The following is a 12,153-nucleotide window of genomic DNA, read 5'->3' as shown; positions in this document are numbered from 1 at the left end:
CTTATACCACGAAGATTCCGGTTAAAGAATCCAAGAGATAACTACTTAATCTAAGGTAGAACGGAGGTGGTTGTCAGGCACACGTTCATAGTTGAGAATGATGATGATTGTCACGGATCATCACATTCATCCAGATTAAGAACAAGTATTATCTTAGAATGGAAGCAAGCATGATTGAATGAGAAACAGTAGTAATTGCATTAATCCATCAAGACACAGCAGAGCTCCTCACCCCCAACCATGGGGTTTAGAGACTCATGCTGTAGAAAGTACACAAAGAAGGGTGTAAAGTGTCATGAGGTCATAAGGTACAATGTCAAAAGATCCTATTAATAGTAAACTAGTAGCCTAGGGTGTACAGAAATGAGTAAATGACGTAAAAATCCACTTCTGGGTCCACTTGGTGTGTGCTTGGGCTGAGCAATGAAGCATTTTCGTGTAGAGACCTTTTCTGGAGTTAAACGCCAGCTTTCATGCCAGTTTGGGCGTTTAACTCCAAGTTTTATGCCAGTTCCGGCGTTTAACGCTGGAATTTCTGAGGCTGATTTTCCACGCCGGTTTGGGCCATCAAATCTTGGGCAAAGTATGGACTATCATATATTTCTGGAAAGCCCAGGATGTCTACTTTCCAATGCCATTGAGAGCGCGCCAATTGGGCTTCTGTAGCTCCAGAAAATCCACTTCGAGTGCAGGGAGGTCAGAATCCAACAGCATCTGCAGTCCTTTTTGGTCTCGGAATCAGATTTTTGCTCAGGACCCTCAATTTCAGCCAGAAAATACCTGAAATCACAGAAAAACACACAAACTCATAGTAAAGTCCAGAAAAGTGAATTTTAGCTAAAAACTAATAAAAATATACTAAAAACTAACTAGATCATACTAAAAACATACTAAAAACAATGCCAAAAAGCATACAAATTATCCGCTCATCAACACCCCTACACTAGAAGGGTCAACTTTGATCAAAGGTTGGACCAAGTTCTCATAGACATTTGTGAAGAGGGCGCTCAATGGAAGAGAGATTCAAGAGGGAAGCCGGATCAACTGAGAAGGCATGACCTCAAGCCCATGGCTAGAGGATGGTTGGAGTTTATCCAATGCTCAATCATTCCCACTAGCAACCGGTCCGAAGTCACTATAGATCGGGCTATCATGATTCATAGCATTATGATTGGGGAGGAAGTAGAAGTTCATGAGGTTATATCCCAAGAAATTTATAAGGTGGCGGACAAGTCCTCTACCTTGGCAAGGTTAACCTTCCCTCATCTCATTTGTCACCTCTGTTATTCAGTCGGAATTGACATAGAGGGAGACACCCTCATTGATGAGAACAAGCCCATCACTAAGAAAAGGATGGAGCAAACAAGAGATCCCACTCATGGACATGAGAAGATTCCTCATCATGAAATCCCTGAGATGCCTCAAGGGATGCACTTTCCTCCACAAAACTTTTGGGAGCAAATCAACACCTCCCTAGGAGAATTGAGTTCCAACATGGGACAACTAAGGGTTGAGCACCAAGAACATTGCATCCTCCTCCATGAAATTCGAGAAGATCAAAGAATCATGAGAGAGGAGCAACAAAGGCAAGGAAGAGACATTGATGAGCTCAAGCACTCCATAAGATCTTCAAGAGGAAGAACAAGCCACCGTCACTAAGGTGGACCCGTTCTTTAACTTCCTTGTTCTTTATTTTCCTGTTTTTTGAATTTTTATGCTTATGTTTATCTATGTTTGTGTCTTATGATCATTAGTGCCTTAGTGTCTATGCCTTAAAGTTATGAATATCCTATGAATCCATCACCTTTCTTAAATGAAAAATGTTCTTAATTGAAAAAGAGAAGAATTGCATGAATTTCAGATTTTATAACAGATTAATTATTTTGATGTGGTGGCAATACTTTGACTTCTGAATGTATGCTTGAACAGTGCATATGTCTTTTGAATTTGTTGTTCATGAATGTTGGCTCTTGAAAGAATGATGAAAAAGGAGACATGTTACTGAGGATCTGAAAAATCATAAAAATGATTCTTGAAGCAAGAAAAAGCAGTGAATACAAAAAAAAAGTTGTGATCCAAGGCAAAAAGAGTGTGCTTAAGAACCCTGGACACCTCTAATTGGGGACTCTAGCAAAGCTGAGTCACAATCTAAAAAGGTTCACCCAGTTATGTGTCTGTGGCATGTTTGTATCTGGTGGTAATACTGGAAGACAGAGTGCTTTGGGCCACGGCCAAGACTCATAAAGTAGCTATGTTCAAGAATCATCATACTTAACTAGGAGAATCAATAACACTATCTGGATTCTGAGTTCCTATAGAAGCCAATCATTCTAAATTTCAAAGGATAAAGTGAGATGCCAAAACTGTTCAGAGGCAAAAAGCTAAAGCCCCGCTCATCTAATTAAAACTGATCTTCATAGATTTTTTGGAATTCATTGCATATTCTCTTCTTTTTATCTTATTTGATTTTTAGTTGCTTGGGGACAAGCAACAATTTAAGTTTGGTGTTGTGATGAGCGGATAATTTATACGCTTTTTGGCATTGTTTTTAGTATGTTTTTAGTATGTTTTAGTTAGTTTTTATTATATTTTTATTAGTTTTTAGTTAAAATTCACTTTTCTGGACTTTACTATGAGTTTGTGTGTTTTTTTGTGATTTCAGGTATTTTCTAGCTGAAATTGAGGGACCTGAGCAAAAATCTGATTCAGAGGCTGAAAAGGACTGCAGATGCTGTTAGATTCTGATCTCCCTGCACTCGACGTGGATTTTCTGGAGCTACAGAAGCCCAATTGGCGCGCTCTTAATTGCGTTAGAAAGTAGACATCATGGGCTTTCCACCAATGTATAATAGTCCATACTTTGCCCGAGTTTTGATGGCCCAAACCGGCGTTCCAAATCAGCTCAAGAATTCTGGCGTTTAACGCCAGAACTGGCACAAGAATGGGAGTTAAACGCCCAAACTAGCACAAAAGCTGGCGTTTAACTCCAAGAAAAGTCTCTACATGTGAAAGCTTCAATGCTCAGCCCAAGCACACACGAAGTAAACCCGGAAGTGGATTTTTATGTCATTTACTCATTTCTGTAAACCCTAAGCTACTAGTTCTCTATAAATAAGACCTTTTGCTATTGTATTTTCATCTTGGTTCTTCTGGTTCCCTCTATGGGGCCGAAGCCAATGATCACCTTGTTCTTATGTATTTTCAACGGTGGAGTTTCTACACACCATAGATTAAGGTGTGGAGCTCTGCTGTACCTCGAGTATTAATGCAATTACTATTGTTCTTCTATTCAATTCAACTTATTCTTGTTCTAAGATATCACTTGTTCCTCAACTTGATGAATGTGATGATCCGTGACACTCATCATCATTCTCACCTATGAACGTGTGCCTAACAACCACCTCCGTTCTACCTTAGATTGAGTGGATATCTCTTGGATTCCTTAATCAGAGTCTTCGTGGTATAAGCTAGAATTGATGGCGGCATTCAAGAGAATCCGGAAGGTCTAAACCTTGTCTGTGGTATTCTGAGTAGGATTCAAGGATTGAATGACTGTGATGAGCCTCAAACTCCTGAAGGCTGGGCGTTAGTGACAGATGCAAAAGAATTAATGAATTCTATTCCAACCTGATTGAGAACCGACAGAAGATTAGCCGTGCTGTGACAGAGCGCATTGAACATTTTCACTGAGAGGACGGGATTGTAGTCACTGACAACGGTGATGCCCAACATACATCTTGCCATGGAAAGGAGTAAGAAGGATTGGATGAAGACAGTAGGAAAGCAGAGAGACGGAAGGGACAAAGCATCTCCATACGCTTATCTGAAATTCTCACCAATGAATTACATAAGTATCTCTATCTTTATTTTATGCTTTATTCATAAATCATCTATAACCATTTGAATCTGCCTGACTGAGATTTACAAGATGACCATAGCTTGCTTCATACCAACAATCTCCGTGGGATCGACCCTTACTCGCGTAAGGTTTATTACTTGGATGACCCAGTGCACTTGCTGGTTAGTTGTGCGAAGTTGTGATAAAGAGTTGAGATTACAATTGTGCGTATCATGTTGATGGCACCATTGATGATCACAATTTTGTGCACCATATTCCAAAGCATTAGTCTTCCAAAAGGAATATACCTCTTCAAAACAAGTGTTACCTTTACTGCCCAATTGGCTAAAGCGTTGGTCTATGCTCTTGGTAATTGGGTATCTCCTTTTTAAAATCTTTTTCAAAAATAATTTTTCTTTGATTGAATCTTGTGCTAAACTTCAAGTTTGGTGTTTTCTTGTTAATTTTTTATAATTTTTTTAAAATTTTATTGAAGTTTTCTAAAAATTTTAAGTTTGGTGTTCTTTCTTTTGTTCTTGTTGTTCATATGAATCTTCAAGTGTTCTTAAGTCTTTCTTGTGTTTTGATCTTAAAATTTTTAAGTTTGGTATTCATTGATGTTTTCCCTCCAAAATTTTCGAAAACAAGGAGCATTAGATCTAAAAATTTTAAGTCTTGTGTCTTTTGTGTGTTTTTCTCTTTCATCATAAAATTTAAAATTCAAAAAGAAATTTATCTTTTCTAACTATTTTCAAGCTATATTTTCGAAATTTTTTTATAAAAATTCAGATTTCAATTTCAAAATTTTTCAAATCTTATCCTTTTAAGATTTAAAAAAATTATTATTATATCTTTTTCGAAAATATCCTAACCAATTTCTCTCTCCTCACTTTTTTGAAAATATTTATAAAATATTTTCAAATTCTTATTATTTTTTTAATTTTAATGTTCGTATTTTATCTTATTTTTATTTTGGTTTTTTATTTTATTTTATTTTATTTCAAAAATCATTTTCTTTTATTTATTTATAAAATAAAAATTTAAATCCACATTACTCCCTTTACTCCAACATGGACATAAGTGGAAATGAATAGTCCAGAAGGACTCTGGGGTCATATGCTAACCCCACTACTGCTTCATATGGGAGTAGTATATGTATACCCTCCATTGGAGTTAGTAGTTTTGAGTTGAACCCTCAGCTCATTATCAAGGTGCAGCAAAGTTGCCAGTATTCCGGTCTTCCACAGGAAGAACCTACAGAGTTTCTGGCACAGTTTTTACAAATTGCTGACACAATACATGATAAGGAGGTAGATCAGGATGTCTACAGATTATTACTGTTTCCATTTACTGTGAAAGATCAAGCTAAGAGGTGGTTAAATAACCATCCTAAGGACAGCATAAAGACATAGAAACAGCTGTCAGAAAAATTCCTGAATCACTATTTTCTTCAAGGCTGAGCATCCAAGGCTTCAAACAAGGAGATGATGAATCTCTTTATGATGCTTGGGAGAGATACAGAGAGATGCTAAGAAAATGCCCCTCTGAAATGTTTTCAGAGTGGGTGCAGTTAGACATCTTCTACTATGGGCTTACAGAAAGAGCTCAGATTTCTCTAGACCACTCAGCTGGTGGATCTATACACATGAAAAAGACAATAGAAGAAGCTCAAGAGCTCATTGATATAGTTGCCAGAAATCAGCATCTGTACCTAAGCAGTGAACCTTCCATGAAAGAAAAGGCTAAAATAGTAACTGGTGAACTGAGTCCTACAGAACAAGTTACTGAATTCAATCAGCAACTGGATTTTCTAACAAAACAGCTAGCCGAATTAAAGGAAATACTACAAGAAACAAGAATGGCTAATATGAATATGGAAGCACAGTTGAAGCAAATAGAATAGCAGTTATCAAAACAAATAACAGAAGAGTGCCAAGCAGTTCAATTAAGAAGTGGGAAAACATTAAAACCTTCACTTCAAGATAGCAGGAAGACAAGAAATGAGCAAACTAACCAAAATCTCTCTAAGGACAGTAAGAGCCCAGAGAGGAATAATTCTGGCGCTCAAACGCCAGAGAATGGGTGGAAAGCTGACGTTGAACGCCCAAACCATGCTCAGTCCTGGCGTTCAACGCCAGAAACAAGCAAGGATTTGGCGTTGAACACCCAAAGGGAGCATAGTTCTGGCGTTCAGACGCCAGAAACAAGTAAGGTGTTGGCGTCTAACGCCACTCCAGCTTCCACCCCTAGCATTCAAATGCCAGTGGGGGATCAGACACATACAAGTGCTGATAATAACCCATCTAAAAAGGCTCCTCAAACCACATCTATAGGCAATAAACCTGCAGCAACTAAGGTTGAGGAATACAAAGCCAAAATGCCTTATCCTCAGAAACTCCGCCAAGCAGAACAGGATAAGCAATTTGCCCGCTTTGCAAACTATCTCAGGACTCTTGAAATAAAGATTCCGTTTGCAGAGGCACTCGAGCAAATACCCTCTTATGCTAAGTTCATAAAAGAGATCTTAAGTCATAAGAAGGATTGGGGGAAACTGAAAAAGTTTACCTCACTGAAGAATGCAGTGCAATCATTCTGAAAAGCTTACCTGAGAAGCTTAAAGATCTTGAAAGCTTTATGATACCATGCACATTAGAGTGTACTTGTACCAAGCAAGCTCTATGTGATCTTGGAGCAAGTATCAACCTGATACCTGCATCTACTATCAAAAAGCTTGGTTTGACTGAAGAGGTCAAACCAACCCGGATATGTCTCCAACTTGCTGATGGCTCCATTAAATACCCATCAGGAGTGATTGAAGATATGATTGTCAAGGTTGGGCCATTTGCCTTTCCTACTAACTTTGTGGTGCTGGAAATGGAGGAGCACAAGAGTGCAACTCTCATTCTAGGAAGACCTTTCCTAGCAACTGGCCGAACCCTCATTGACGTCCAAAAAGGGGAAGTAACCCTAAGAGTCAATGAAGATGAGTTCAAGTTGAATGTTGTCAAAGCTATGCAGCATCCAGACACCGCAAATGACTGCATGAGCATTGATATTATTGACTCTCTGGTAAAAGAGATCAATATGACTGAGAGTCTCGAATCAGAGCTAGAGGATATCTTTAAAGATGTTCAGCCGGATCTGGAGGAATCAGAGAGAATAATAGAACCTCTGAAAATCCCTCAGGAGGAGGAGAAACCTCCTAAACCCGAGCTCAAACCATTACCACCATCCCTGAAATATGCATTTCTGGGAGAAGGTGATACCTTTCCTGTAATCATAAGCTCTACCTTAGAGCCACAGGAAGAGGAAGCACTAATTCAAGTACTAAAGACACACAAGACAACTCTTGGGTGGTCCATCAGTGATCTTAAGGGCATTAGCCCAGCCAAATGCACGCACAAGATTTTATTGGAGGGTGACGCTAAGCCAGTGGTTCAACCACAAAGGCAGCTGAATCCAGCCATGAAGGAGGTGGTGCAGAAGAAGGTCACTAAATTACTAGAGACTGGGATTATTTATCCTATTCTTGATAGCCCCTGGGTAAGCTCTGTCCAAGTCGTCCCTAAGAAGGGTGGCATGACAGTGGTTCATAATGAAAAAAATGAACTGGTTCCTACAAGAATAGTTACAGGGTGGCGTATGTGTATTGATTATAGAAGGCTCAATACAGCCACCAGAAAGGATCATTTTCCTTTACTATTCATAGATCAGATGCTAGAAAGACTAGCAGGCCATGAATACTACTGCTTCCTGGATGGATATTCAGGTTATAATCAAATTGTAGTAGATCCCCAGGATCAAGAGAAAGCAGCATTCACATGTCCATCTGGAGTACTTGCATACAGAAGGATGTCATTTGGCCTGTGCAATGCACTTGCAACCTTCCAAAGGTGCATGCTCTCAATTTTCTCTGATATGGTGGAAAAATTTCTGGAAGTCTTCATGGATGACTTTTCAGTATTTGGAGACTCATTCAGCTCCTGTCTTGACCATCTAGCACTTGTTCTAAAGAGGTGCCAAGAGACTAACCTGGTTTTAAACTGGGAGAAATGTCACTTTATGGTGACTGAAGGAATTGTCCTTGGGCACAAAATTTCAAACAAGGGAATAGAGGTGGATCAAGCTCAGGTTGAGGTAATTGAAAAATTACCACCACCTGCCAATATTAACGCAATCAGAAGCTTTCTGGGGCATGCAGGATTTTATAGGAGGTTTATAAAAGATTTTTCAAAAATTGCCAAATCTCTAAGTAATCTGCTAGCTGCTGACACACCATTTATCTTTGATAAGGAGTGCCTGTAGGCGTTTGATACCCTGAAAGCTAAACTGGTCACAGCACCAGTCATCTCTGCACCAGACTGGACATTACCATTTGAATTAATGTGTGATGCCAGTGACCATGCCATTGGTGCAGTGTTGGGACAAAGGCATGACAAGCTTCTGCACGTCATTTACTATGCCAGTCGTGTTTTAAATGACGCACAGAAGAACTACACAACCATAGAAAAAGAGTTGCTTACAGTGGTTTACGCCATTGACAAGTTTAGATCTTATTTAGTAGGATCAAAAGTGATTGTGTACACTGATCATGCTGCTCTTAAATATCTACCCACAAAGCAGGATTCAAAACCCAGACTCATCCGATGGGTGTTACTTCTGCAAGAGTTTGATATAGAAATAAGAGACAGAAAAGGGACAGAAAACCAAGTAGCAGATCACCTGTCCCGAATAGAACCAGTAGAAGGGGCGTCCCTCCCTCTTACTGAGATCTCTGAAAACTTTCCAGATGAGCAACTCTTTGCCATCCAGGAAGTGCCATGGTTTGTAGACATTGCAAACTACAAGGCAGTAAGATTCATACTCAAAGAGTACAGTAGGCAGCAATCAAAGAAATTGATCACAGATGCAAAGTACTATCTTTGGGATGAAGCATATCTCTTCAAGAGATGTGCAGACGGAGTAATCCGTAGATGTGTGCCTAAAGAAGAAGCACAGAAGATCCTCTGGCACTACCATGGATCATAGTATGGAGGACATTTTGGAAGTGAGCGAACAGCCACAAGAGTCCTCCAATGTGGCTTCTACTGGCCTACTCTCTATAAAGATTCCCGAGTGTTTGTACTTAATTGTGACAGTTGCCAAAGATCTGGTAATCTGCCTCACAGTTATGCCATGCCTCAACAAGGGATCTTGGAGATTGAGTTGTTTGATGTATGGGGTATTGACTTCATGGGGCCTTTCCCACCATCATACTCAAACACTTATATTCTGGTGGCAGTGGATTATGTATCCAAATGGGTGAAAGCTATTGCAACACCCACTAATGACACTAAGACATTGTTAAAATTCCTCCAGAAACACATCTTCAGCAAATTTGCTACCCCTAGAGTATTAATCAGTGATGGGGGCACTCATTTCTGTAATAAACAGCTTTACTCTGCTTTGGTTCGTTATGGAGTTAGCCACAGGGTGGCTACTCCATATCATCCACAGACAAATGGGCAAGCTGAACTCTTAAATAGAAAACTTAAAAGAATCCTGGAACGGACTGTGATTAACCGTAGAAGGGATTGGGCAAGAAGCTTGGATGATGCTCTGTGGGCATACAGAACAGCATTAAAGACCCCTATAGGGACCTCTCCATACCAGCTTGTGTATGGAAAGGCATGTCACTTGCCAGTGGAACTGGAACATAAGGCCTACTAGGCAACCAGATTCCTGAACCTTGACGCCAAGTTAGCTGGAGAAAAACGATTGCTCTAGTTAAATGAGCTAGAGGAATTTAGACTCAATGCTTTCGAGAATGCAAAAATTTACAAAGAGAAAGCAAAAAGATGGCATGATAAGAAATTATCATCCAGAGTCTTTGAGCCAGGGCAGAAAGTTTTGCTATTTAATTCTAGGCTCAGATTATTCCCCGGGAAATTGAAGTCCCGGTGGAGAGGACCATATGTGATTACAAGTGTGTCACCATATGGATATGTAGAGCTCCAGGATAATGATTCTAACAAAAAGTTCATTGTTAATGGACAAAGAGTCAAACATTATCTTGACAGCAATTTTGAGCAAGAATGCTCAAAACTAAGACTTAACTAAAGCTCAGTAATAGTCCAGCTAAAGGCAATAAAGAAGCGCTTGCTGGGAGGCAACCCAGCCATTTACAAAGCTTATTTGTTAATTAATTGATTTTTATAGGTATATGTCCAGTATCTTCAAGGTAAAATAGCAACTGCTTAAGTTCAGAGTTATAGAAGAATTCAGAGGATAAAACAGCAAAAAAAGGAAGCTCACTGGTGCGAAAAAGCCAGTAAAAGCTGTTTTGGGCGTTGAACGCCCAAAAGAAGCACCTACTGGGCATTCAATGCCAGTAAGGATAGCCATCTGGCCGTTAAACGCCAGAAAGGAGCATCTTCTGGGCATTGAACGCCAGAAAGAAGCACCTTCTGGGCGTTCAACGCCAGATTTGCAGCGTCCTGGGCGTTCAAAAAAATGCCCAGTGACATAGGACTTCCTGGCGTTCAACGCCAGAAAGAAGCAACAGCTGGGCGTTGAACGCCCAGGAGAAGCTGCACATGGGCGTTAAACGCCCAAAACATGTAGCATTTGGGCGTTTAACGCCAGGATGGTGGGGAGGAGGTAATTTCGTTTTCAATTCAAATTTTTTCCAATTTTCATGTTTCAATTCATGATTTCTTGCATAAACATGTTACAAACTCTCATCTTTCAACTTCAATTTCAAAATTTTTTTTTCCTAAACATATTTCTTGATTTTTCTTTAATTTCTTTTCAAACCTTTTTCAAAACTCATCTATCTTTTTGAATTCTTTTCAAATCTTTTTTATTTCTTCTCATATCTTTTTCAACTCATCATATCTTTTGAATTTCGAAATTGCCTCTCCTTCTATTCCTCTCCTTTCCTTTCTTTTGCTTGAGGACAAGCAAACCTCTAAGTTTGGTGTGATTTCCCATGATCACTGAGCTAAAACTCATCAAGATCATGGCAACTAAAGGAACAGAAAGAGCAAGGATGTAACTTGAAGGAACTGAAGCGTCAGAAATTATCTCTTGAAGGACCAAGCACCCCACAGACTAGAGGAACATCCACTTCCCAAAATAAAGGTTGTTGAGTCCTAATCTTTGCCTTAACTCTATGATAATTGTTCTTATTATGAATTTACCTTAGAAGTTATATATTAGTAGTAGTAATTAGTATCTCTATTTTGATTTTATTTCCAATTGAGTTATAATTTATTTTTCTCATCATCATCAAACATGAATAAAATAGTAGATTTTTAGAATAAAGAGGCAATTTAACTTTTTTTGAGTTCTTAATAAGGAAAATTCTAATTATTTATATGTGGTGGCAATAATTTTTGTCTTCTGAATGAATGCTTGAACAGTGCATATTTTTTATATTGAATTTTATGAATGTTAAAATTGTTGGCTCCTGAAAGAATGATGAACAAGAGAAATGTTATTGATGATCTGAAAATTCATGAAATTGATTCTTGAAGCAAGAAAAAGCAGTGAAAAACAAGCTTGCGAAAAACAAAACAAAACAAAACAAAAGAGGTAGAAAAAGCCAATAGCCTTTTAAACCAAAAAGCAAGGGTGAAAAGGATCCAAGGCTTTGAGCATCAATGGATAGGAGGGCCCAAGAATATAAATCCAGGCCAAAGCGGCTAAATCAAGCTGTCCCTAACCATGTGCTTGTGGCATGCAGGTCCAAGTGAAAGGCATGAGACTAAGTGGTTAAAGTCGTGATCCAAAGCAAAAGAGTGTGCTTAAGAACTCTGGACACATCTAATTGGAGACTCTAGCAAAGTTAAGTCACAATCTAAAAAGGTTCACCCAGTTATGTGTCTGTGGCATTTATGTATCCGGTGGTAATATTGGAAAACAAAGTGCTTAGGGCCACGGCCAAGATTCATAAAGTAGTTGTGTTCAAGAATCAACATACTAAACTAGGAGAATCAATAATACTATCTGAATTCTGAGTTCCTATGGATGCCAATCATTCTAAATTTCAAAGGATAAAGTGAGATACCAAAACTGTTCAGAAGCAAAAAGCTACTAGCCCCGCTCATCTAATTAGAATCTGAGCTTCACTTAAAACTCTGAGATATTATTGCTTCTTAATTTATTTTTATCCTATTTTATTTATCTAGTTGCTTGGGGACAAGCAACAGTTTAAGTTTGGTGTTGTGATGAGCGGATATTTTATACGCTTTTTGGGGGTAATTTCATGTAGATTTTAGTATGTTTTAGTTAGTTTTTAGTATAATTTTATTAGTTTTTAGGCAAAATTCATA

The sequence above is a fragment of the Arachis hypogaea genome, chromosome 5, assembly GCF_003086295.3.
Source record: "Arachis hypogaea cultivar Tifrunner chromosome 5, arahy.Tifrunner.gnm2.J5K5, whole genome shotgun sequence".
NCBI lineage: Eukaryota > Viridiplantae > Streptophyta > Magnoliopsida > Fabales > Fabaceae > Arachis > Arachis hypogaea.
The sequence above is the reverse complement of the archived record's forward strand: the minus strand, read 5'-3'. Positions refer to the sequence as shown.